The 25,970-nt window shown below is 36.0% G+C and overlaps 1 long non-coding RNA gene across 1 annotated transcript in view; it reads right to left on the reverse strand.

Annotated features, from left to right (window-relative positions):
- Nucleotides 1-25,970, reverse strand: part of LOC102766877 — a 95,781-nt gene that overhangs the window by 2,617 nt on the left and 67,194 nt on the right. The window contains exons 3-6 of the long non-coding RNA XR_436282.2: nt 25,409-25,496; nt 22,914-23,020; nt 8,677-8,805; nt 395-451 (exon numbers count right to left, since the gene is read on the reverse strand). This is a non-coding gene — a long non-coding RNA (uncharacterized LOC102766877). The remainder of the gene's footprint in view (nt 1-394; nt 452-8,676; nt 8,806-22,913; nt 23,021-25,408; nt 25,497-25,970) is intronic.

Here is a 25,970-nt window from a genome sequence, read left to right on the forward strand (position 1 = left end):
ACCTGCATTTAAAATTGATAAAAAGTGTTACAGCATAAATTAAAGAAACCAGTTTGAAAGGATAGGCTAAGAAAAAAAGTGTTGATTGTTAGGAAGGCGCCACAATTATTTATTTTCTTTTCAAGGTGAAACAAAAGATGTTATACATATTGTGTACAAATCATTAATTGAGGGTATTCTCCTAAAATGCTAAACCTATTAAGTCACATTGTGTTTGGACCCTCGCCTTCATTTTGAAGTCTGATCTATATCTATGGTCTCTTTCTCCCTTATGTGCTTATTTCTATGTTCACAGAACCAAGCCTCCTCTGCTCCATCTTCCTTCTTTCCTTTTCTCTCATAATTAATTTGTCTTCTTTGAAGGAGGTGATTCTTCTACCCACAAGTCACTTACCTTGGCTTGCAAAGAAGTGCCTTTCCTTATAGGGTGCTTTCTCAGTATGTCCAGTTCCTGGAATTGCAACAAAAAATAAAGATGCCAACCCCCTTTTAAATACTGAAGACTGACTTGGTAAATTTTATTAGGTAGCTCAGTGGATATGCAGGCAAGTGGAATAAAGACAAATGAAACCCACATCTTAAATCACAGAAACCAATAAAAACATATGGATTAAATCATGGCTAAGACAGACACCATGTAAGAGTAATAATGTAGATGAAAATATTTTGCAAATTCCACAGCACTGTACACACATTACTGTGATTGTTTGTCCTTTAAGACACCGCAGTGAGAGTGAATTGAATAAGATGCCAATTGCCTATTAAAAAATGTAGCCTTAATTAGAGTTGGGAACCCCCGTCTTTGTATGAAAGGGCAATAATGATGGAAAGACCTGCTACATGTGGGATCTTTCTTTTCTTTATCCTCAGTCGGTGATGCTATTTGGGTAATAACTGATGAAAGGACTAGGGTGCCAACCATTTTGCAGTTAAGTGGCTAATTAAGACCCAAAGCAAAGCTGCCAGGAGGTTGGGTCTCCTAGCTTTAAAGTGACACATAAAAGCAATTAGAATGGGGCTGGCTTTGCTAGGACATATTTAAATTTGGACAAAAGTTTGGGCCAGTTATTATTTCATGTTAATATATTCTTCTCTAAGACAGCATGAGAGAGAAAGGGAAATCGTTTAGAGCATAAGAAATAAATTAGAATATTACTTAGATTCTCTGAATTCAGATGTGAATAAAAAGAAAAACTATAAAATCATTTCTATGTTTGCATTCATAATGGGGACACTACATGTAATTAGATCTCCTAATCCTAGAGGAAAAGAGAATAGGTACATGAAGCACACTGCTATCCAAGAGGAGAAATCTCTGAATTCTTGGGCATATTGTCACCTGCCTGTCATATTGCACGAGTGTGACACCTAGCCCAGAATGGCAAGATTTTTAGATTGTTATATTTCAACTTGGGACAATCATTATTGCATTTAAATATAGCTGCTCTAGGAGCACAGCGAGGAAAAGAGATCCTTTCTGTATTTAGAAAAAAGGTTTGAAGTTGGTGAGGGAAATTAGAGAGAATTAGAGAAGATGAAAATTATAACACATGTTCTCCATGTATGAGGGAATGGTAGTTGGGGAGAGTAGATGACTTAAAATCACAGCTCTAATGGCATCTTAGGGTTGTGGGGTAGCACAGTCCATTTATACTTTGCTCTTGTGATTTATGATGTCACCATTAAACCCCTCGATGGCATTATATCCTTGTAATTTGCAGTTGCCTAGCATTTTTTCTATATACAACTCAATAACTCATTGTGTAGCTATTTCACACACACATAAACATACACATTAGTGTGAATATGTGTGTGCTGAATCTGTCGTCGGTGGAAACCATGACTTTTGATGTAATAATAAGTCTGGTTAATAAAAGGCAAGAAATCATGGGCTGGATATGTAGTCACTGCCTCCCCAGCTTTGTCATGAAGCATCATAAGAATACATGCACTGTGTGTTACTATAAAGAGATTTCACTTAGACTTTGTATATATTCTTATTAAGAATTAAATAAGCAAAACTGTAAGGTCAGCCAAAAGTCATCATTGCAGGAAATGTGAGATTGCACAGAGATAAAGAAGGAAATATATTCAATTCACCTCAACATTACAGTAATAGGATTAGAAAATAACAGGATTAGATATATTAAACCTTCAGGGCTAAATTCTTCTGCCCCAGGAGATATATAGTTGGGTCTCCTCACTGTCCAAGAGGAATATCTGTTTCCTTCCAGAGTCTGGCCCTGGTCAGTAATTGTGACACCATAAATCCAGGAAAGAGAAAGTTTGGGAACATTTGCTTTAAGACTATAATACGAGTCATTAGTATGTCTGTGTGTGGTGGGGGTGGGGGGTGGGGGGGAGAATGAGAGGTGGTATTTCAACCTCTCTTATTCCAGCTTTTAAACCGACTTCTGTAATTATTCTCCAATGGAAACATGAATGCCGGCGACTTTCTGGAGAGTTATTTTTATTTCTATTTGAATATTTTAGCTCCAATACTAGATAGGCACTGCTGGAGCTCTGAGTATGCTGTTCTAAATACTATATTTATAAAATGACCCAAGAGCACATGCTGCCTGGATTAAATTTATCCCAAGATGAGAGGTTTTATCTCTAATCATCTGCTTGCTGGCAACTCTGGGCGCATCTTGTGCAGGTTTGATGGTTGAGATGAGCAGGCTAAAGTGATCCAGATCCTGGAGGGGTACCCCTTTGTCTTGCCTTTGCCTTCCTGAGACATGGAGATAATGAACATGGCTGCTCTGAATTCATCATGATTTAGAGTAACATCCTCACTGAATGAGACTGTTAGTTTGATACCGGAAATAGTGGGATGCTCTTCTTAAAGCAACGTAACATAAAAGATGGCAAAATTATTTAAGTTCTCAGGAAAATACTTCTTAAAGATATAGAATAGCTTTTTCACAATGTGTGCAAAATCTATAGCAGGCATAATTCTGAAGAGTACTTGTTTCTGTGGAATTGTATTCATATCTATTCTGTGGCCCATGTCACATTATAATATTATTTTTACTTAAGCCTCATACTAGACTATGAGCTCCTTGAAAAAGGGAACCTCTGCTTGCCATTTTTATGTTCCCTCCAGAATTCCACTCAACTCCAGGCACACTGTAAGCATTCACTAAATAAGTACGCCTTGAGAAGGATTGGTTGCTTCTCTGTGTTTGAGACACTTAATGGTGGATGATACATCCCTATTACCAGCAGCAACTTCTTCCATGTGGCTGCCTTCCTTTGCACTTGGGGTTAGTGACAGAAATCGAAATTGGGATTAGATCCTGTGTCTTGCAGATCTTCCTTTCATGAAGTGAGGAAATCAGTAAGAAGAATACTCATGACAAGCTCACTATTCCATCCCTTCTCCTTGGAAGCTTTTAATGCCAGTAAAGAAAAATACTAAATGGGAAACTCTTAGCATAGAGTTTTGGAGTGAACATAGAATCATTTGTCTTTCTGCTAGATTAGGGCTGAAGCAGCTTTACTGCTGGCTACATTCCCCCCCTATGGGTTATTTTCTTTTCTATTAAGTAATTCCCTTAATGCCCAGGAAGTTAAACATTCTGTTGAAAATAGAGTTTATGAACTCTAAGATTCAAAGCCTTACTATAATGGTTGTTTTTTATCTTGTAATCTTAAAGAACTACCAGGTCTAATTAAATATCTCTCTCATATTTAGTTTAGTGATATTTCTAAGCTTATGCATATTTGAGGATAGATGTCGTGCTATAAGGATCTTGCTCTGAAGCACTTTCTACCTCATTTTGCTATATTATCTAAAACTTTAGGGGAAGCTATCCAAACTTTTGTCCTTTTCTAATTCTTATCTCAATGCAAAAATTATTGTAGTAGCTCAAGAAGAAGAAAGAATTAAAGGTATGTCAAACCCTGACTTGTTTTGTTTTCCCCTGTGGCTGATTTAAGCATCATCTAATTTCCAAGCAACATTTTAGAGATGTATGAGATTGTCCGCCAAAAGATGAAATGCCTTTAAACATATTTTGTGAATGCATTTAATACTTCTTCACTAATGAAAAGCATGCATTACAGTTTTTGTCAAAGGCAGCAAAAATTATTTTTTTTCATTTTTGGATGGAGATATGATTCAATTATAAAGTAATCTTGATTTCTTACATAATCAGAGAGAATTATTTACCAATTATTCCCTTTCTTGATTTTGATAAAAATCATAGACTGTTCTTTGAACCTTTGTTAATTCCAGTTGTCCAAAGTCTTATTGGCCTTGCTCAGGGTGAGAGCAGCTTTTGGAAATGGTATGCTGCCTTCAATATCATGGTGATGTATTATTTGAAAGCTGACAAGTTTTAGCACTTTAGAATTTTAAAGAAAATTGCCAGAATAGATACAGTGTGTGTGTGTGTGTATGTGCGTGTGTGTGTGTGCGCACACGTGCGTAAAAGCACGCACATGTGTATGTAATACTAAAATGAAGAGACATCTATTTTGGTAACAGCCATGTACTTGGACCCATCTACAGTTCGATTGTACATCAGTTATGATGTGTCCCTTTCTAACAGCAAGGATACTGATCTTGATGAATAGCTAAAAGGTAAGATCATTCTTAAAGGTGTGAGTGATTAATAATGGCCATGCATAGATTTTTTTCTAAGAGTGTAAATAAAATATATCATTTCCATGAAGGGCAGGTGTTTGGCAGAATGATTCATAGTGCATTTGAAAGCATAAAAAGTCAAACCCAGGGTCTCTCCTAAGCATGTCAAAAAGAAAGCTGGTTTATTCATTTGAAATATTCTAGTAGATGCTGAAATAAATGAGTGGATATTTTTTAAAAAGCATATGCTATGGGATACTGAAGATGGAACTAAGATTTTTATTTACCACTAATTAAACAAAATAAAAAAAGTATCTTTTGATAGCTAAACAATCTATAATAATAAAAGCATAATATGCTAATTGGACCAGACATCCTTCCAGACATCCTTCCTTCCGGACAAAGCCACAGGGGATGGGGCTGCAGCAGAGGTGGCAGAGGCCCCCCAGGCGCAGTAGTGGTGGGCGGGGGCCACAGTGGCAGTGGGCAGGGGCCCTGTGGCCGCGAGCGGGGGCCAGGGCCAAGGCCCTTGCACAAATTTCGTGCATTGGGTCTCTAGTAATAGAATAACAGGGAAAGATAAATAAAAACATAAAAGTAGCATTCCTGTACATAACATTTGAATCATATACTTCATCCAACCAAGATTTACCATGTAACTTTTAGATTGAAGATTCCTGTGGGAAGCTACAGTATTAGCATGAAGTTTGGCTCTATTGTGCTCAGCATTCATGCCAAAGTACATGGGGTTCTATTAAATTATCACAACACAATATAAGGCTGGGAAAGATGTTCTTTGAAACAGAAGAATTATTCCAGTGGTGATATCTAAGTACTCTGCTAATGGCCTAGAGCAGTGGTCAGCAAACTGTGGCTCGTGAGCCACATGCGGCTCTTTGGCCCCTTGAGTGTGGCTCTTCCTAAGCCTTAGGAGTACCCTAATTAAGTTAATAACAATGTACCTACCTATATAGTTTAAGTTTAAAAAATTTGGCTCTCAAAAGAAATTTCAATCATTGTACTGTCGATATTTGGCTCTGTTGACTAATGAGTTTGCCGACCACTGATCTAGACAAGTCTCAACTGGGCTGACTGGGCACTTCAAGTCTCTTCCAATGCTGAGGTCCCTGACTATGGAGCCGCCAATGGTTTCTAGATTTAGAACATGGTTATTATTTTCTTATCTTCTTTTCTTGTACTTCTCCATTCTTCCTTTCTCACCATAGTACCATTTGCAGATTAGCTCTCATTTGAGAGCCAGCTAGTTTCAGAACTTAGTGGATCAATGCGTTGCTCACCAAATGACCAGCAAAGAGATAATCTAGTAGAAAATAGTATAAGAAATTAGTTTCTTTCCCCTAGAATCTGCCCAGTTATAGTCATCAATACAATGTATTGTACAAAAGGGGGAAACTATTCTTTTTTAGAGTTGTAATTAGCAATTCCATTCAGAATGCAGTCATACTTTAATTTTAATGGGTTGTTTTAAATGCATTTTGTTTTATTCCTTTGAAATATGCACCATCAGACCAAACAGGTGTTTTAGTGAGAAGAGTGTTTACAGAGCAGTTCAGGTGAGGTGTTCCCAGATTGACTGGATGCAATTTTAATGGCACAATCATCCTCAGATGCGTGCTAACTCCTACTATATTCCAATGACTTATTTATCAACATCACAGGGTACAGGAGGATTTTCCTCTCACTTTAAACTTTTTATAGTGATTTGAAATCACCAGAAGAAAAAGAAAGAGGAGGAGGAGGAGGAGGAAGAGGAGGAAGAGAAACCAGTGAAGAAAAATAAAATCACAGGAATACATTCTAATGATGCTAAACGCTACTTCAATTAAATTTATCCCTTTTGTCTTCCAACTCACAAGCCTCCCTTAGTGTCATCATGCTCCAATATACTTTTCAGTCAGTCTAAAATGTAAATACTACTACATGTTCAGCATCTGAATGTTACAGAAAACTTCTCCAAAATGGCCAATATGTTCTTCTAGAAAAATCAGCAGTCCTGACAGTGAACCATGAAATATTCTGGAGGCAAATGACAGAGTGCCAGTGTCTTAAGGGACAGCATTTTCCACTTTAAATAACAGACAAAATAAAGCTTTAAAATGTTCTTGGTGATGTATGATTCAGTAAACCCTTAAAGGCAATGTAAGGAAAACCCTTTCTTCTTAAGACTGATGTTGGAAAGAAACAGACAAAAATTAAGAATTGCTCTGCCAGGCCGCATAAAGAATCAATTGATGTCTTTCTGAAATTCAATGAATCGATAAATTGTTAGGAACCAGGCCACACACACTGAAAGTGATTCTGTATAAGTACATAGTAGATACCAGAGATAACACAAAGCTCTTCAGAAAGCACTGGGCACAAACATTCATTAAAAGAAACTAAATTGTATTTAACCGGAAACAAAAACAGCCTGATTTTTAAAAAACATCTGCAAATGGGGACATTTGACAAGGGTAAACCAACAGTTAACTGAAAAATAAGCAATTTACAGGTAAATATCAAACATTTTTTCATTTCTCATTTGATTTTTGTCATTTCTAGTTCACTTATCCTGTCTCTAAAAATGGCAAAATCTCTGTTATAACATAATTTGGATTTAATTGACATTCCCCAAGGCAAGAAAGCCAGTAGTATAATAATCCTTTTGAAAGCAAACACCCTTTGATGGCTAGAAAATTCAAGTATGATTAGAGAAATTGTTTTTGGTCATTTTACTAGAGTCTATGTGACTTATGACACAAAATTCCTTAGATATAAGCTCTGTCTTCCTACAGTAACAACATATCTCTTTCCATATTACCAATAATTATATTTTCAGATCTACTGCCAGACAGTAGGCTACCCAATAATATTAGAACAGCCTTGTAGGAAAAGATCATGTCTTACATGTTTGTTCTGCTCTATAAAACCCAGCCCAGGGTTAGTCATGTAAAAGTCAACAAACACTTCATGATTCGTAATAACTATTTACCAAATGTAGTTAGCAGGTAAGAAATTAAACTGGTAAACAAGAGAAGGTAAGAATTATTAATACTGTAAAAGTAATTGTTGCTGGAAAATCAATTCATAGCAATAGTAGTCATTCTTCATCATAAAGATTTCAACCTAACGAAAATAGTGCCACAAACCAATTCTTTGGTTGGAGTGAAAGTGCTAAGTGGGTATGACATTTCCTAAAATGATTCACCAAATTAATTTTTCAATATTGTTGTTTTTTCTTTCTCTGTTTTCATTATTGTGAACATGCATATCTTCCTCCTTTTTTACTAAAACAAGTTCAATATTTCAGTATATGTAAAATTTAATAATGACCTTTCTCTATGACTAACCCTACTCCATAATGATCTATTACTTAAAACTGAAGTATTGAATTTTTACTTTTGATACATGGTCTATACCACATTGACTGTCATCTATCCATGTACGTTATTTAGATATATATGCATGCCCCATGTCCACAAGAGTATTGTCCTTTATGCTAATGAGCATATTTCTAATAGAGCATGAAGAACTTTTCCAGAGTAGGAGCTGAGAAAAGTTTACTACATTTGGTTAAAGTTTGAGCTCACCATTCTAGGTCTTGCCTTTGAAATCATTTGAAAACTTTGATGCTCATTACATGTAAATAAGATTTGTGATAGACATAAATGATTATTGCATCACATTTAAGCAAATCTATGGTAATAGATAAAATAGGTTAAGAAACTGAACTAGAATGGATTTTTCAGGTGATATGTGTACAAGTCCCAGGTGATATACTTATTTCCCAACGAAACCAAAATTATTGACAATCATCATCATTATTTACCACTACTCTACCAGCACAAGCAAACATGCTAGATTACTAAGTCCTTGGGAACCGAAGCCATACATTATTCATTTTTCTATCCTTAAGTAAATAGCACATAGTAGTACTCAATAAATATTTATTGGGAGATAAACAAAAATCTACATTGATTTCCCTTCGTAAGCTGACCTAGTCATATCTGAGTCAACACTAATCATGTAATTTCCCTTCTTCCACAAATTTTTACCAGAAATTCTGTGACAATAACAATTACCTTTCCAGAGTTGTGAGCCCTACACAGGAAATCTGTCCCCTGGTTGCAAGGCTACACAGATCACTTTGCTCATTCTTTTCAAGGGAAACTAAGCAGGAGGATATTGCTGGCTTTTCTTTTCAATCATCACTGTAAGAAAAAAATAATAATTTGTCATCTTCATTTATGAAAATATTACATTAAGCAAAAACAGGGATGAATGACATTATTTAGAAAAAAGGATAAATATGGCACTCTGGAAAGTGAATGGATGAGGAGAAAAAAATAAAGTGAAGATGCAAAACTTAAAGCTTGTGAAGAGAAGACAAAAAGTCCTCAGCAGTGCCAACAAGTGCTTAGAAAATGGCTACAGTTCAGAAAATAAGACATTGTCATAGCTTTTTAAAACTTAGATTATCTTTTGAAATGTGATTATGTATATCTTTAAATTTAAGCTACAGAAGCATGTGGAATAGAGATTACTAAGGCTTGTAATCATATTCTGATTATACTAAAATAAAGTCATTGAAAGAAAGAGATAGTTTTATCCTTATTTCCAGTTCAAAACAAGATAATCTTGCATAGCCTTGCCATCGGGTGGATTCTGGGAGATAATTATCTTGCATGTTCAGTTCAGGTTCTTGATTTCAGTGCAGGAGGTTACTACAGGCTTTAGAGTCCAAGAGAGCCAAGATACATAAACTTTATTGTTATTGTTGCCCATTTGACAAGGTAGTATCCCAAATGAATGGACATTGGTCATTCAGATGGAAAACAAAAGGCTGTTTATCAGCTGGTTAATTGCATTCGGATATGAAATAAGATTCCCAGCAGTGAAGCTCCCTCACATTTCTATTTCTCACCTAAATTATAAACCACCTTTGAACAGAACCATTTCCAGCATCTAGGTGTTTATCATAATAAAGCACATCTGCCACAGATGACAGCTGACCTTTCAACTTTGGTCAGCACTTTGGCAGCTGGCACAGCCATAGGAAAGGGGGTTGGATACAAGTTTCCTGGCCCTGTCATTTTTCCTTTATTTGTATGGTTTAACTCCGAAATGAGGACATAACTAAGTAATGCCGCAGAACACTGAAAATATTCTTTGCACAAAATGAGTCTGGTGAATGCATTTACTTTCCATCAAATTTTCTGAATTTTGAAAAGGCTGGGATTTTTGTTGCTGTTAACTCCTTTTGTTACTTTTTTTTTTTCAAATTTAGCAGCTGGTAAGGATTATTCATTGTATAATTTTTTAAAAAAAAGTTGTTACTAAAACATAATTTAGTCTGTTTAAATTCTTAATCATAAAGATGTCAACCTAAAGAAAATAGCTCCAGGCCCTGGCCTAGTAGCTCAGTTGGTTAGAACATCGTCCAAATACGCCAAGGTTGGGGGTTCAATCCCCAGTTGGGACACATACAAGAATCAACCAATGAATGCATAAACAACAAATCGATGTTTCTCTCTCTCTTTCTAAAAATAAATACATACATATTTTTAAAAAAGAAAATAGTTCCATAAGCCAATTCTTTGGCTGTAGTGAAAACCAAACACTTGGATCACCTAAGAATCACCAAAGATTCTTATCTTAACAATGGAAAGAGATTTAAACATAAGGCTTTATCTTTCCTCTGTGAAGTTTTTGGACAAAGCTGGATAATAAATAAAGGACAAATAAAAAAGGCAAATGTAAAACACCCTCTGCTCTAGTAGAGAAGCCTGAACTTTAATTGGAGTGGAGAAACCATTGCTAATTGACTAAACACCTTCAGTAGATACCGCACTCAAAGCATTATTATATACATTCTCTGTTCATGTGTGGGCTTCCCAGTTTGTGCACAACCCTCAGTGCACAAGCATTACAGATTTTAGAAAATAGCTTTCTAGATGGGTCTGCATACCTGGTTTTGACTCATGTGAGCCTCAGAATAATGACTGCTTTCATGGGTACATCTAGCCCAGCTATACAATTTAAATAGCTATTAATATCATCTCAAAAATATTAATATATTTTTATTTCTATTAACACATATATGACCACCTATTGTCCAAGCATTCTTTTAACAGATGAAGTAGTATAAGGCTAATCATCTACTTAGAGTTTAGTAAATAGATGGCTGTTCAGCATTCATGCTTCTTCCTAGTGATCCTTCAGTTTCCTTTTTGGAAATCTCCTCCCTCTTCATGTGTGTAAATTCAATACCACTGTTTGCTCCCTCCCTTCTAGACTACCCATAGAGAGAACTTGTGCCCAATCCCACCTGACCATGCCTGTTCTAGCTATTGGAAAGTTATTGTGGTTCCTACTTCCTAAATCTTATCCTTCCTGAATTCTCTTGGATCATGAGCTGTAGCCTGCTGTACAAGCTTCCTGTTAATTATGTGAGCCTCCATCTCCACCAGTATATTGCTTATATGAAAGAACCATTACTGATATGCAATGCATGTAATTATGAAAGTTTGTAATGCAAGATGTCATGTGATATTGGAAATGGAACTGACAAAAACCCCCAAGGTGTTTAAAGAAAGAGGAATTGGTGGTGCCTCAGCTAACCAATAGAGGATAATAAAAGTAGTGACACTTAGGGAAGAAACAGATTTTAATCAATGTACTAGGATAGATGGCAACCAATGGGCAGGGAGAAGGGGCAAAATGTACTCAGGGGACAATGAATAGAACAACTTAGATGGAGTAGGGATTGTCCTCAGAGTGTTCTTCCTGCCACAAACATTGGTTTAGTATCTTCTACTGTTGGGCACTGCTGGGACACAGAGAGTATTAAGAGCAGAGACTTGCCACTGGGGAGCAGAAGGGCCAGTCATCTCAAGTAGAGAGGGATACTCTTGGAATCCTATATAATAAAAACCTAATATGCAAATTTTCCCTTCAACCGGGAGTTGGAACAATGGCTATGACGTGTGCTGATGACCAGGGGCGGCACGGAATATGGTGGGTGTCAGCGATGCACTGCAACCTCTCTCCAGCTACCTGGGGTTGGGGATGATGGGGACGGAGGTGTGGTGAGAATGCGGGGTGTCCACAAAGCTTGCTTTCATGCCCCCTGGCACCTTCCCCGGATGCTCACATGCCAGGGAAGCACTCAGGTGCTGGACAACCACAAGGAGCCCACAAGGCATCTTCTGGGTAAGCTGGGCCACAGCCACCGGGACCACAGGGGCTGGTAGGGCTCCCCGTGAATTTGCTCAGTAACCAGTCTGCAAGGCCTGCTGGGAGAGAGCGTGCTGCCTGCCCATCTTCTGTGCAGCACCACTGGGTGGCCCAGAGGCCCATGCTGCCCCCAAGCCCACAGCATCTGGCCATGCTCACAGCATTTCCATGTGGGGACTCAGGCACCGTGACTCAGGCGGAGGGGGGAGCACAGGGGCACAGGGCCCAGGTGCTGTCCAGGGCCCAGAGTTTAGCTGGGACCTGCCCTTCCACACCAGATGCTCACACTTCAATCACCTGTCAGGCCTAGGCACTGCACCTGTGCACAAATTTCATGCACCAGGCCTCTAGTGTGTTAATAAAAGATTTTTGACTACTGCTCCAAAGCTATTCTGTGACAAAACAGCATCTTCTCCAAAGCAAATGTATGATGTTACCAACGCATTATTTACATGTAGAAAAAGGAAAATAAATGCTAGATGTAAATAAGTGCATTTAAAACTATAATGAGCAGACATTTGAAACCTTCAAAGGTAGAAAGAACTCCATAAAAAGTGTGAGAATTTCTAGCTTCGATTGCTTCTCACTTTAACACTTGGAGTTAAGTGTAAAAGCATTCATAAAAAATATATAGCCTATATGTGAAGAAATTTTAATTTTACAATTGTGGCTGCTTTATGTAATTCTCTGAGTCATCAAAGACTGCTTCTTTCTTAGCTAGTTTCTTAATCAAATTTTTTTCTTTAGGGCACAGGTAAAGCAAAGATGATTTCTGTGGGCCATCTTATTTATATCTTCTTTTTACATCTTGCTATACTATGGTATTTAAAGTTCCATTACATGTAAAGAGTAACTTCCTACTTGGTAATCAAACTGAACCTTCCCACTGGAGGCACATGGGTAGCAAACAGTCATATCAGCTTAGTGGAACAGCTTCCCTGTCTCACATAGTTGAGGAGATGAACATATTTAAGCATTTCATGAAGTATGAGGTATAGACTACCCACATAGAGTACCTGTTCCCCATCCCAAGGGGTGCTAATCAAGAATAATGCTCCACTTGACCTTAACTTAGAACAATTGTCAATAGTGATGATTTTTCATGGTTGGAATTAAGCAATAATAGCCATATGGATATAACCTAATTTACTTAATCAATCTTTTACAGTTCACATTTAGGTTGATTCCATTTTAATTACCTGGATTATCCGATTATTTATTTTGGATAGATTCCAAGCAGTAGAATCAATAGTATATACACATTTTCTTTTCTTTTTTTTTATTTTACTTTTGGGGCATTTGTTTGCTTTTTTCTTCAGAAAAATTATACCAATTTATATTGAAACTGCATAAGTCACTGATACATTGCCTTTTTAATTCAAGTTTAGGAAGAGGAAGGACATGGGTGGGTCACTCCAGTTGTTGCATGAATGTCTAATCAAAATCCCATTCTCAGTCAGAAAAGTGGTAAAATAAAGTTTACATTGCCAGGTTATCAAATCCCACCCCATCTCTATTTCTCAGTGTTTGTTATATTAAGATAAAATTTCTCCTTCATGAATTTTAAAAATAACATAAATAGAAACTAATAAATTTTCCTAAAATATCATCAAAGAATTTTGCTTCTCAACATGAGGTTCTCCATTCAGCATCTATCTATTTCTTGACCTATCTATCTATTTATCTATCTAATTATCTATCATTAATGCATGTATGTGTGTAGATATGCATCTATGTATGCAAAGGGAAAGTCAAGGCTTGGACATTTTCCATCTATATCCATCCTCACCCCTGTGTCTTTGCTCATTTTGCTCCTTTTGCAGCATGGTTCCTTCTCTTCTTCCAGAGCTATTCTAAATGCTTTCTTCAATCTAAAGTATATACCCCACACTGCCAGCTGCTTCCCGGGCTACTTGGCTTATAGTGATCCTTTGCTCCACTCCTCAGCCCTGACACTATATCATTAAAATCTAGATCATTATTGACTAAAATACAGATACTACTATAATTTGGATAAATAGATTTCATAAGGAAAGCATTTATCACCTACTATTTATAAATGATTGTAGGCTGGGAATTTTATCTCTTCTCTTGACCACTTTGCTCTTTGTCATTAGGGCGGGGGGGGGGATAAAAGTATTCACAGAAATAAATAGTTCAGAAAATAATTACATTATTCATAAAATATATGAATATTTCTGTTATTTCAGGATGGGGATGATCAACATAGATTCTATAGTTTTAAGATCCTGATTTTTTTCTTGAACTCTCACCAAGAATTGTCAAGATATGACTGACCCCATAGGTGATTATTTTTTTAAAATAATTTGAATTTCTCAATTGTAGAGTAAATATCTTGTTAAATATAAATGAAAACAAATTTAGTATCTTCATTTTTAAAAGGTTCTAGTATGAAACAGTTACTATTCAAACATAATTATTCCTACTTTCTCACTATTATTATACACACACATATACACACATACACGCTCACACAACCACAAATAAACTTCTGGTTTAAAATAATAATTACTCTATTAGCATTGAGAAAATATTTTTATGGAACACCTAAGTAGTAATATTTAATTTGTAGTCATTTGAGCCCTTCTTGCCCCCCACCGCAAAAAATTGTTTTTTTAAATGTGCATACATTTCATTTTGTTTGTTGAAAGTTGAAATTTGGCCTCCTATTTTCACTCAAGTTAAATCTTTATACAATGTGATTTCCAAAACTATGTATTGCTAATAACTAAAACCAATATAGACTAATCATGAATATTAAAATAATTTTACCTGCAACTCTCAAATTTAATAGCTATAAACCTGTCAGTATCTATTATGACAAGACGATTTTTAAAGTTATTGTTTTCCTTAAGAGTTTTTTTCATGTAGACCAACATGAAAAAAGTAGCAAAATAAAACGACTACAATTAAGGACTCTCTATGAAACATTCCAAATATTGAATGTAACATATCTGTTTGGACTTCTGAAATAAGTACTCAAATGTTGCAGTTGAAGCTATAGCCACTGTGCATGAAAAATAAAAACATAATTCAGCAATCTTGCTCACTTATTTGTGCAAATATATATTTCATATGCAATCAAGGAAAAATTTCATATCATCAGTTTGTTAAATATTCTGCAAATCAATGTCTTGAAGATTAAGTTGGAGTCTACATGACTGTTTCCTGTCAAGTACTTTCAACTTCCAAATTTTAAGACAAATTATTATCCATATTTGATAATAAAATGCAGGGCATTCTTTCATGTCCACCCTTTTAAGATATTTTTTGTTCTTTGCAGCAGCCAGAAACAAATAAACAACAGGTATAATCAGGAAATTAACTTCCTCCTGTTTTTCTTGTTTTATTTCAGTTCTGCTCTCTCCCTTCTTTCTTCATTTCTCTCAAAAGATTTAGAAAGCGTAGTTAACACCTGCTGGGGTGGTAACAGCAGTTGAGCTATGCCTTAAAGGTGCCCTGTGAGTGCTTAGAGTGACACAGGTCACGGTCTCTACACTCCTTCTGCTGTTCATTGCCTGGTTACGCTTGGCATGAGCAGGTTGGCCACAGTGAACTATCTTCATGCCCACCATGGCCAGACCTAGAAATGTGGGGCTCTGGGCCGCTGTGTCCCTTCCCCAGCCCAGCGGAACTGAGAATAGAATCTTTGTCCTCCCACTACAGATGGTCAACAGACTGGAGTGTGCCAGTAATCTGAGAAGAGGCCAGACTAATTTTAATTACAAATTGCTCCGTCACTTCACGTTTGTTATCTCGCTGTACCTGTACATGCAACAGACAACTTAATATACATTCTTTAAATAATCATCAAAACCTTTCCTGCTTCAGCACTTTCCACCTTTCCCTGGAAAGCCTGTGCGTTTGTAGGGATTTACAACTGCAAGTGCCTGAAGTCAAGTTTCAGTGCCAGTAAGTGTGGGGTAGATGGAACTTTAAAACAAACTGATCAGGCATTGGAACAACAAAGACAGGAGGATTAAGGCTGTCTGTGAAGATGAAAGTGTAAAGAGATCTTGGGGGAAAATAGCTTGAGAGGAGCCTTTTAAAAATCAAACAGAAAAACTCCCATCACTTGTCTCTTAGTTCTTTTTAAAAATTTTAGCAACATGTGCAAGGAGTTTTATTTATCAAGTCAAATCTTCCATTCTTTACATTTTTTAAAAGGAAGTCAGAAAAAAAGCAAGTTCATAACCCTTCAGCAGTTTACCCAGTTATGTAGCATTGTTGTCACTAGAAAAAACACTAAATAACTTGATAATGTTTTCAGCAAAAAATGCATGGGACTGGAAGGAAACCTATGTGCCCATATGGAAATGCTTAGTTGCTTCTTCTATATTAAACTCATCTGTGCATTCATAGAGAACTTATGACATATTTCCTTGTTATGTATACATTTTTTTTTTGTTTAACAATGCCAAAAAGTGATAACTTGGAGACTGAAAATTATCCTGACAGTCACCTGTCATTCATTGTCCTTTATTCTGACAACCTCAGGCATTCAGGCATGGATTTATGGGTTTTCCCCTCTCGTGCTTTATTTTTAAAGGAGTTGGGGGATGGGGAAAAATATCAGAGGACTCAGTCCTGAATAGACTTTTGTTTTGCTCTTTCTTTTACCTCTTGACTGTGTCAAATGCAGTGTGTCTCTCATGCAGTTTCTCTCTTTAGAGAGCTTCGGCTGGGCCAGCTAGTTAGCATTCAGACACAAGGCAAAGAGGATAAAATTCTCTCCGCTTGCTGAGACTGCAAATCAGCAATTAGACTAAAAGCAATGTATTGGAGAAAGAGGGCCATCACAGACATCATTGTTGACTGGAACCTGCCAATGTAACTTTAAAATTGTAAAAACTTCATAGCAGGGAGGAATAGTCACTTAGAGGTGTATAAGTTGGTTAAGACACTAAGGCAGTATTCACTACAGACATTTCTGCTGTGTAATGTACTCTGTGAACTGTAAGATTTTCCATTAATCTTGTTTACGTATTGTAATGAGAAGCAAATGGGTGAAATTAGTAATGGTGATAGAAAATTCAGCTTTTTATTGTATTGCATGTTATGAAAACATTTTCTAGATTGGCATGTTACTCCCATTTTCATTTGAGCTCACTTTAAAGGATTGTAATGGAGGGCTGAAGGTTACAAACTGTTTTATGTTTGACCAAGCAATATCATGTAGCTCTGCTGAATAGTTATATGAGATGCTTACACAGTATATGCCAGCCATTTCCTGGGTATTAATGATGGTATGTGAGGTAATTCTTAAGACTCTTCTTCCTCCTTTTAATATAGAGACTTTTATGCTGGGTTTTAGCAACTGACACATTTCTTGTGCAAATGCTCAAGAGCAGTTACTCTATTAAACTCTGATTATCTAATTCTGTTTTGTGATAGACCAATTTCCAGTGAGCCTTCAAGATTGTCTAATTGACGGGAGGTTGCAGGCAGACCTTCCTGATTTCATATATTTAATTCATCCCTTTTCTTCCTTCTACCCCCATTCTTCCAAACCATGTTTCCTAAAAGTGGATAAATGCTGGTCTGATGAATTTATTTTTACATATTCTAAAGAAAAAGAAAGGAATCTAGATTATTGACATTCTTTACCGGAACTACAGTAGACTAGAGTTAGCAGAAAAAACTACTAATCACCACAGTTTTCCTGGTGGAAGCAATTTGTCTATAATTAGTAAGTTGATAAATACCAACAAAATGGGTGCTAAAATGAACAACTCTTGTGCTGAGAGACATTTGACTCTACATTGCACTTTGCATTTTGATATATGCAGCATTACATTTTGTTACAAAGAACGACAACTTTAATGGCAGCTAAAGACTCTAATCTGTCTTCTGAAGGAGAGCACACATACATCTTAATATAACGGCTTCTTTTATAAAACGTATCTTTTTTTTTCAAGGAGTGAGCAATGTAAGGATAAGAAATAAAGGCTGGTCTTTTATTTATTGTATGTAAAATGGTGGCAAAAGATGGAGGATTTGTTTTGCTAGATAATGAAACACCAGAGCATGTAAGATTAAACAATACCACCGATTTAGGGTAGATTCTTCATTGGAAATACCAAATTCACATTTGTTTGTAGACATTTGCTTTCTACGTTTCATATGAAGTGCTTATTATACTAAATGTTTCAACCCCATATATAATCAAACTCATGACCATTTTGGTCAGTTCAAACAAGGAAGTTTGTGTGGTGTGCTAAAGTGTGAGACAAATATTTAATTCAAATAAACAAGATACAGCATATTATGTCTTTGAAACCAAATAAATTATGTCTGAAATGTTTTAATAAAACACTAGCTTTGTAAGAGTCTAAATCCCACAAGGTGCATTATACAATAAAGGGACGTGATAGTTTATAAGTGATTTGCTGAAATTCTCACTCTCAAGAAAAAAATAAATATCAAAATAAGTTTAGCCTGCATGATCTGATAGAACAAAAGAGATTATCCTAAGAAAGAAACTGTGAGGGTATAAATAAAAATTATTTATGTTAATGTGGTTGGAAAAATACATCTTCCTAAATGCTTTTTAAAATGGTTAACATGTTTGCCTGGCTGGTGTGGCTCAATGGTTGAGTGTCAACCCATGAACCAATAGGTCAAATGTGTGATGCCTGGCCAGGTCACATGCTCGGGTTATGGGCCCAATCCCTAGTAGGAAGCATGCAGGAGGCAGACAATCAATGTTTCTGTCTCTCTATCCCTCTCCCTCCCTCTCTCTCTAAAATCAATGAAAATATATACTAAAAAAATAATAAAGTGATAACATGTTTATAGACATAAATTTAGGAGTATCCTTATCTACAACCACTTCGTAGGTAACTTGATTAGCACATGTGTTTACTGCAGATCTCAGAGATAGAGATCTTAAACTGTCTTCATATTACAGACCATGTGGTAAATGGACTTACTGCTAATGATCAAGTATCTTCTAATAGAACCTTTAAAATATATTCTTGCATTTCAATACATTTGACTAAGTTTGTTTCTTTCCTTCCCCTTAAACCATATGCTTTTGGTATTCTTAAATACTGAATGAGAGGTTAAAAAATGACCACCAACGAAATAACTGCATGTGTTGTTGTTTTTTTCCTCTTCTGAATGTTGTATAGTGGGTGTTAGAATATTTAAGACATTTCAAAGGCATGTTCACTATCCCAAATATGTCAGGGGAAGAAGAAGCTGCAATTCATTATTTTTCTGCAATGAATCAACATGAAAGAACATTTTATAGGCCCAAGTAGCTTTGTTTTTATTTACAGTTCGTATCAATAATTTTATACTATGAGCATTTTCCTTATTTGATATATATTATATATTTGATCAGTAACAGATTGATGATTACAAAATAAAAAGGTAAAGATTTTGAGAAAGTTTATGCTGCAGTTATTTGTGAAGTAGGTGTTCCATCTGATTTATTATTGTTGTTGTTGTCATTGTTTGTCTTCATATTTATCCAGGTTGAAACCTGGGCTTCATTTCATTGGGCACATATACCTTTAAAGATTACTTATTTATAGGATGGGATCAAAATTCATATTTGTACATGTAAATTTTTCATGGCATACTATTAGATAAAAACAAAGTAAATATTTTAATATTTAAATTTAATTTTGTGCCTTGGCTGGTATGGCTCCATTGGTTGGCTATACACCAAAAAGTAGGGATTTTGGCACATACCCACATACCCAGGGCACATACCTAAGTTGGGGGTTTGATCTCCAGTCAGGGTGCATGAGGGAGGCAAGTGATCGATGTTTCTCACATCAATATTTCTCTCTTCCTCCCTCCTTCCTTCCCTCTCTCTAAAGACAATTAAAAGGGAAAAAAGAAAGAACAAAGTTTAATTTTGTAACTCCTTTTGAAAAGCCTTATTTTTATTTACTTTTCGAAATCAAGAACAACACATTGAAAGAGAGTAGCTAAGCAACTTGGATCTGGTCAAATCTGCTGCCATTCTTTTCATCAATATGATTTAATTTAGTGTAGGTCATTTTCTTTCAATGTATTACTTCATTTAAGAGGTAGCAATAGTTTGCAAGTGGGGTATAACCTATCTTCATGGAATATCTATCGCTTTCTAAAACAAAGTTACATACAGTGAGCTACAAGAGTCTTTCTTTGTGCTTGGTTTATTCCCAGCCTTTTTTTCTTTTTTTTTTTTTTGCCATTCAAAAACAATGCTGACACATGCATAAAATGACAAACAGCATTAGTGGAATAAAGGAGTTAAACCAAACCCAGTCATATATTAAATTGTTTTTAAAAATACTGACCTAAGCACCTCTATGAGATGTTATTAGTAAAATCTGAAGAAGAAGAAAACAGACATTTGGAAGTGAGATGTGCTCTCCTTTGCAGCCTGTATGATTGCTGATTTGCCATCATGTTTGCATGCAATGCTTTTGTCAGATATTATTTCAAGTCTCTTTGTCAAAGGAGAGGTTTTGAAGCCCTTTTCTGCATCTGGGTGACTGCTATCAGGGCTCAGACCAAGTTTCCCTGGGCTATAGATACATGGTCAAAATGCTTTTTTGGGGGGGCGGGGGGGAACACCTTTTGAGCAGCCCCTCATTTCCACTCAACAGGTCAACGCATATGTTTTTACATTTCAACATCAGCTTCAAACACCGTAACTGTAATTTAGTGACAATTTTTCATCAAGACCGAGTGTTGAACTCTTGCCCAGTCCCATACAAACTAAAATCTAATGCAACCGTTATGTCATCTTTCCTGGTAAGTGGTGATTTTCTAGAATTTCATGATTTATAAAGCTCTTCTAAAAATAGTTGGCATTTCTAAGTAGAGGCTTCCTGACACTTAGTCCACACAGAGTAAGATGGAGTTAAAAGAAGTTTAACTTTCATCCATTTATGTCTTCCTGAGAAGTTAAGCTAAAAAGTTACGGTAACGCTTTTCATATCAGCCACCAAAATCAGGAAGAGAAATAATTGTAAAACATACAATAATAGAACTATTTTCTGCAAAGATCCAAATATGTGGAGAACTACTCAATTAGGCCTTATAGTTACTTTTAATGAGGGTTGTTGTGGAATAAGTGGAAACATCTGTTACCCGTGAACCACCATAATGGCTACACAAGAAAAAACAGTTCTCTCTTCCACTGATTGAAACTGGTCTTCACAGAACATTCTTATTAGTATGCTTAGAACAATCATGCAAATTTCTAAGCCAGATTAATTATTCGTGGCATTCCCAGGAGATAATCCTACAGTCATTTTTTACCAAAGGCAGGGAACAGGGAACCCTTTCTCTGTACATATCTTATTATGGTAGGCAATGCCTAATTGTCCTACTGTATGTCACCCGATTTTACCAGCTACAGTCTGAATTCATTCCCATCCTCAACTTAAAAGTTTGAAACCCCCTAGTGACAGGAATATTAATGTGCCAACACTGTCATATCTATTTCAGCTCATACATATGCAATGTCTTTGTTTTCAAAGATTTATGTCAGACTCTGCTGAAGTGAGGTATTCTACCATTTTAGATAATAGCATGCCAAAGTGATGTTATCAGCCACATTCAGCACTCACTCAAGCAAACGGGGGAGCATCCTTTCCTTCATGGCTTAAACTCATAGAAACTGTTATTTATCCTTATTTGATGAGAAAAATCTTTCAGGGGGAAATGTTGTATTTTTAGGAGAAGATTATGGCCATCCTGTGGATTATCTTTTAATTAAGAATGGATGATTTGTGCCCACTCTGCTGTAGCAAACGTCTTGCTGCTAATGAAGTTTAAAAAGACTTACTTTATTTAATTACAGCTAATCACCAGGGTAAAATGTGGAATGTTCTTTGATCCTACATGTATTGTGGCAATCCCTTTGGCAGATAGCATCTCCTCAAAATAGTTTGAGTTTTTTTGGTCAGTCCCATCTTGGCAAAAGGTGCAACCACCTTACACAAAAGAATGTCTTTCATCCCCTCTGTAGTTGCCTATCCTGGCATAAACATTACATGGAATTTTTTTAGGTGATACTTTAGACAGAATATTGAAGTTTTCAGATATTTGAACTTTTACCTTATCCAACATTCAGAATAGAGTTCTTTGCTATTGTTCAATGATGCAAGTCAACCAGCATTATTGGGCATGGCGATGTACCAGGCACTGCGCTGGGCACTAGGAGTAGAAATACAAAGAGAACACAGTCCCTCAACAAACCAAACTTCAAAGGTGAATGACCTGTGTTCACTTTCTACTACATCCAGACCACGTGGATATAAATAGGTAAATGTGCTTTAAACTGAGGGGCTGCTTTGACTTTGGTGTAAAACCAGGAACTGCTTTGTCCTTGGTTAGGGTTGTTTCTAATCACCAAAGTAGAATTACTTGGCTTGCTCTAGGCTTCTAAGATAAAGAAAGGCTATCCCTTTTGTTTTACTTCCCTCTTGTCTCTTCCTTTGGAATCAAGTGCAATATATTAAACCCCATTTTTTGGATTTATTCCTTCCTGATAATAATCCATGTAAGAATAATGACAATATACATTATACTTATTTTAAGTACTACTTTTGTGGTTGGTTTTATTCTCAAAGAGATTATTTTTAAGAATACATACTAAGCCAGTCCTAATTCCAGGTAATATCTGTCTCTTATTTTTTTACCTTTGTAAATACCAGATATAATAATTTCCAGATGAATCTAATTCTTTACTCGGCAGGTGTGCTCAGTGGTTGAGCATTGACCTATGAACCAGAGGGTCGTGGTTTGCTTCCCAGTCAGGACACATGCCCAGGTTGTGGGCTCGATCCCCAGTGGGGCGTGTGCAGGAGGTGGCCCCTCAATGATTCTCTCTCAGTATTGACGTTTCTATCTCTCTCCCTCTCTCTTCCTCTCCCAAATCAATAAAAATATATATATTAAAAAATAAAGATGAATTTATTCTTTAATATGCTTCATAATATTTACTATTTTGAATTTAATTACATTTTTCTGAAGCACAAGCCCATCTAATAATTAGTGGGGCTTGTGTTTTTAATTTCATAGAAGTCATCCTGTTTTTTCAAAAACTTACCTTTTATTCCTTTTTCTATGATTTATTCTGTAGTCTTCAGTGCATGTGATTCAACAATGTAGGCTTATTCGATGTAAGGCCCTCTAGGGCAAGGTCCTGTGGGCTCCCTGAGGAAGGAAAAGAACTGAGTGAATAGCAGAGGAGGGCAAGGCCTGTGCCCAGCAGAAGAGGGCACTAGCCAACTGACCTATTCCACCCCAACTGCAGACACCACTTAGAGACAGGATCAAAACAGCAGCCGAACAGACTAGATGGGCTGCTTTTATTTGGAAAACAAAACTGTTTTAGAAAATGACTACATTTAAACTACTCAAAATGAAAGAAATATAGGTTTATGACTTTACAATCAGCTAGTTTCAATAACACAAAAATAAAAGACCAGCAGTTCCTGAAAAAAATAATTCTCACCAAGGCAAATAATTCCTTTGAAACTATATATAACCTATTAAATAATTACTCTAACATTTTTAACTTAAAAAAAAGAAAACAAATCATCTGAGCAGAAATGCTTACTTCACATCTCCAAATGTTTTCTACTTTAACAAATCTGAGTTTCTTTTTGTTTGCCAGGACTTTGAACAGATTTAAAGATTTGTTGTCAAATCAGTGCATAGGTCTCTACTTCACACGTAGGGTTCCATTATCACACAACAATGAGAACTCTCTTTCCACCACCTTACACAAGTGCTGAAACATACCTCTCCCTCCTTCTTTCACAGGCCCCATACCCAGGTAGTATGTAATCTGCCACTTTACCTACAGCTCCCTGCATATTAGTAGTAAGCACTTAGACTTACAAAGTGATGAAGGTTGGAGGAAGTTCTTCAAAAATGCAATTGCCATGTCTCTACAAAAATTAAACATTATAAAGTAGGAGAAGCAAAACAGATTTTGCAGTTAGTTCCTGTAATATATTAAACATCTGCAGTTTTGTCTCTCCATCGGGATGTGGGGTTGTGCTGAAGTCACATCCTGATAACATCTGCACAGTACTGATAGCTCTTGCTTTATTCTTTATGGTCTGCTGATGAGAGATTCTTTAACATCCCTTTAGTCATCAAGACCCCAGTTGGATTTCTTTGCCTGTGACAGACTTAAAGGTGGTCTCATTTACACTTGAGAAAATTTCACAATATAGGAGGATATTTTCAGTTTGATGTTTCATCCCTTCCTTTTTTTAACCAGATGCTACATTTAGCTTTTCAAATGAATGTCGATCTCAAAATAGATTTTTCATGAAATATATTTTGTCTGATTTTTGAAACACTATGTCTACAGCAGATGATTTCCCACCCCCCCCACCCCCCAACCCCCGCAAAAAAAAAAAAAAAATTCAGCAAGAAATGGCACCTCTGCTTCTACTTGCACTGCAAGAACAGCTATGATACCTGGCAGGGGATAGGTGATTTGATATCCAGTACACAGAAGGTACCCACTATTTTAAAGGACAGGATCTGAGCTGCTTCTGCTTTGCTAATGACCCCAATAACATTGGAGCTGAGTCAGTAAACAATGGCATTAACATATGTATTAAAAGTGCTTGTTTTAGGTTTCCAAGACTTGACAAGTCCCTCTCCTGTTCCAGGAAGACTGAAATCTTAGAAGTTTTTTAAAGATAGAACCATGAAAAGTAATATAGGGTATCTATGTCAACAATTTTAGGATATCCGAAAGAATTATTGCTATTGCTGAATATACCTTTATTGATGCAGCCAGCATTTAACAGCAATATGTGATAACTTTAAAGAATATATGATTACACATAAATTTCAAAGATTTATTTGGTTTTGGTATTAATTTTTTGATGAATTCGGTGGAAATTTTTCTTTTCCCACCTGAAATTCATAGAGTTGAATAAGTTGTTTTACTGACATTCTTTCAAGAGTTGCAAGGAGAAAGCATATCTTTTTTCATTTTAAAATATTTGGAGGTTTTTTTATGTCATTGATTTCTCATGTATTTCTTTTGTGGTTAAAGAACGTGCTCTATAAATTTTCCTTCTGTTTTTTACTGTTGATACTTTTTGGCCTACCCTGTTGTCTACCTTGGTACACTCCCCATATATACTAGAAAAAGAATGGCTATTCTGCAGTTTTTGGCGGAGTGTTCTAAAATGCAATTTAGGCCGAGGGTATCATTTATGCTGTTCACATTTTGCATATCTTTATTGATATTTTTGTCTATATATTCTATCAATTATTAAGCATGGAATATTAAAACTACCTAATTATGATTGTGGATTTGACTATATTTTCTCTGCTTCAGGGATTTTGACCCTCCTTTATTAGGTGAATAAACATTTAAGATATGTCTTCCTGATGAATTGACCCTTTTATCATTATGAAATGCCCTCTTTATTTCTAGCAATACTCCTTGTCTTAAGGTCCACTCTGTCTGATATTAATATAAACAAACATCTAGGAAACACAGATTTCATTTTTAAATGTCTGGCTATTTTTGTGGGTCAAATGTTTAGAAAGAGTTCATCAGCTTACCTATCACCTTGCATTCCCAGCAAGCTCCACTGCAGGGAGAGCTTATGCTTTCTCATGGGTAAGTCCCAGCCTTCTGACACAGGACCAACTGGGGACAGAGGAATTAAACTAAAGGAAAAATGAGTGAGGATCTGATATAATATAAACCAAAAATATAATCTTTATTACTTAGAAAATGAATTATTTTAATATTTTCTGAAATTTTGAACTCATTTGTTGGCTGTTATGAAGTTGAATAGTATCTCCCTAAAACTTATGTCCACTGAGAACTTCAGAAGTATCTGAATATATACCTGTTCAGATACTACTGTATGTAAAACACAATAGTATCTGATTTTCTCCACCCCTGTAGATAATACTCTTCCTGCCTTTGAACTCATGTGGAGAAAGATTTTTTGAAAAAGTACTATTATGTAGAATGTATATAGTCTTATAGTAATTCCACTTTAAGTTTGGTCAAATACATATATTAAATATATTATTTTACATATCAAGTAACTTTGATAAGTGAAGAAGAGAGCATAAAATAATATTATCAAAAATATTAATAAAATGCAAGTCA

Source organism: Myotis davidii, unplaced genomic scaffold (genome assembly GCF_000327345.1).
Source record: "Myotis davidii unplaced genomic scaffold, ASM32734v1 scaffold44, whole genome shotgun sequence".
Taxonomy (NCBI): Eukaryota; Metazoa; Chordata; class Mammalia; order Chiroptera; family Vespertilionidae; genus Myotis; species Myotis davidii.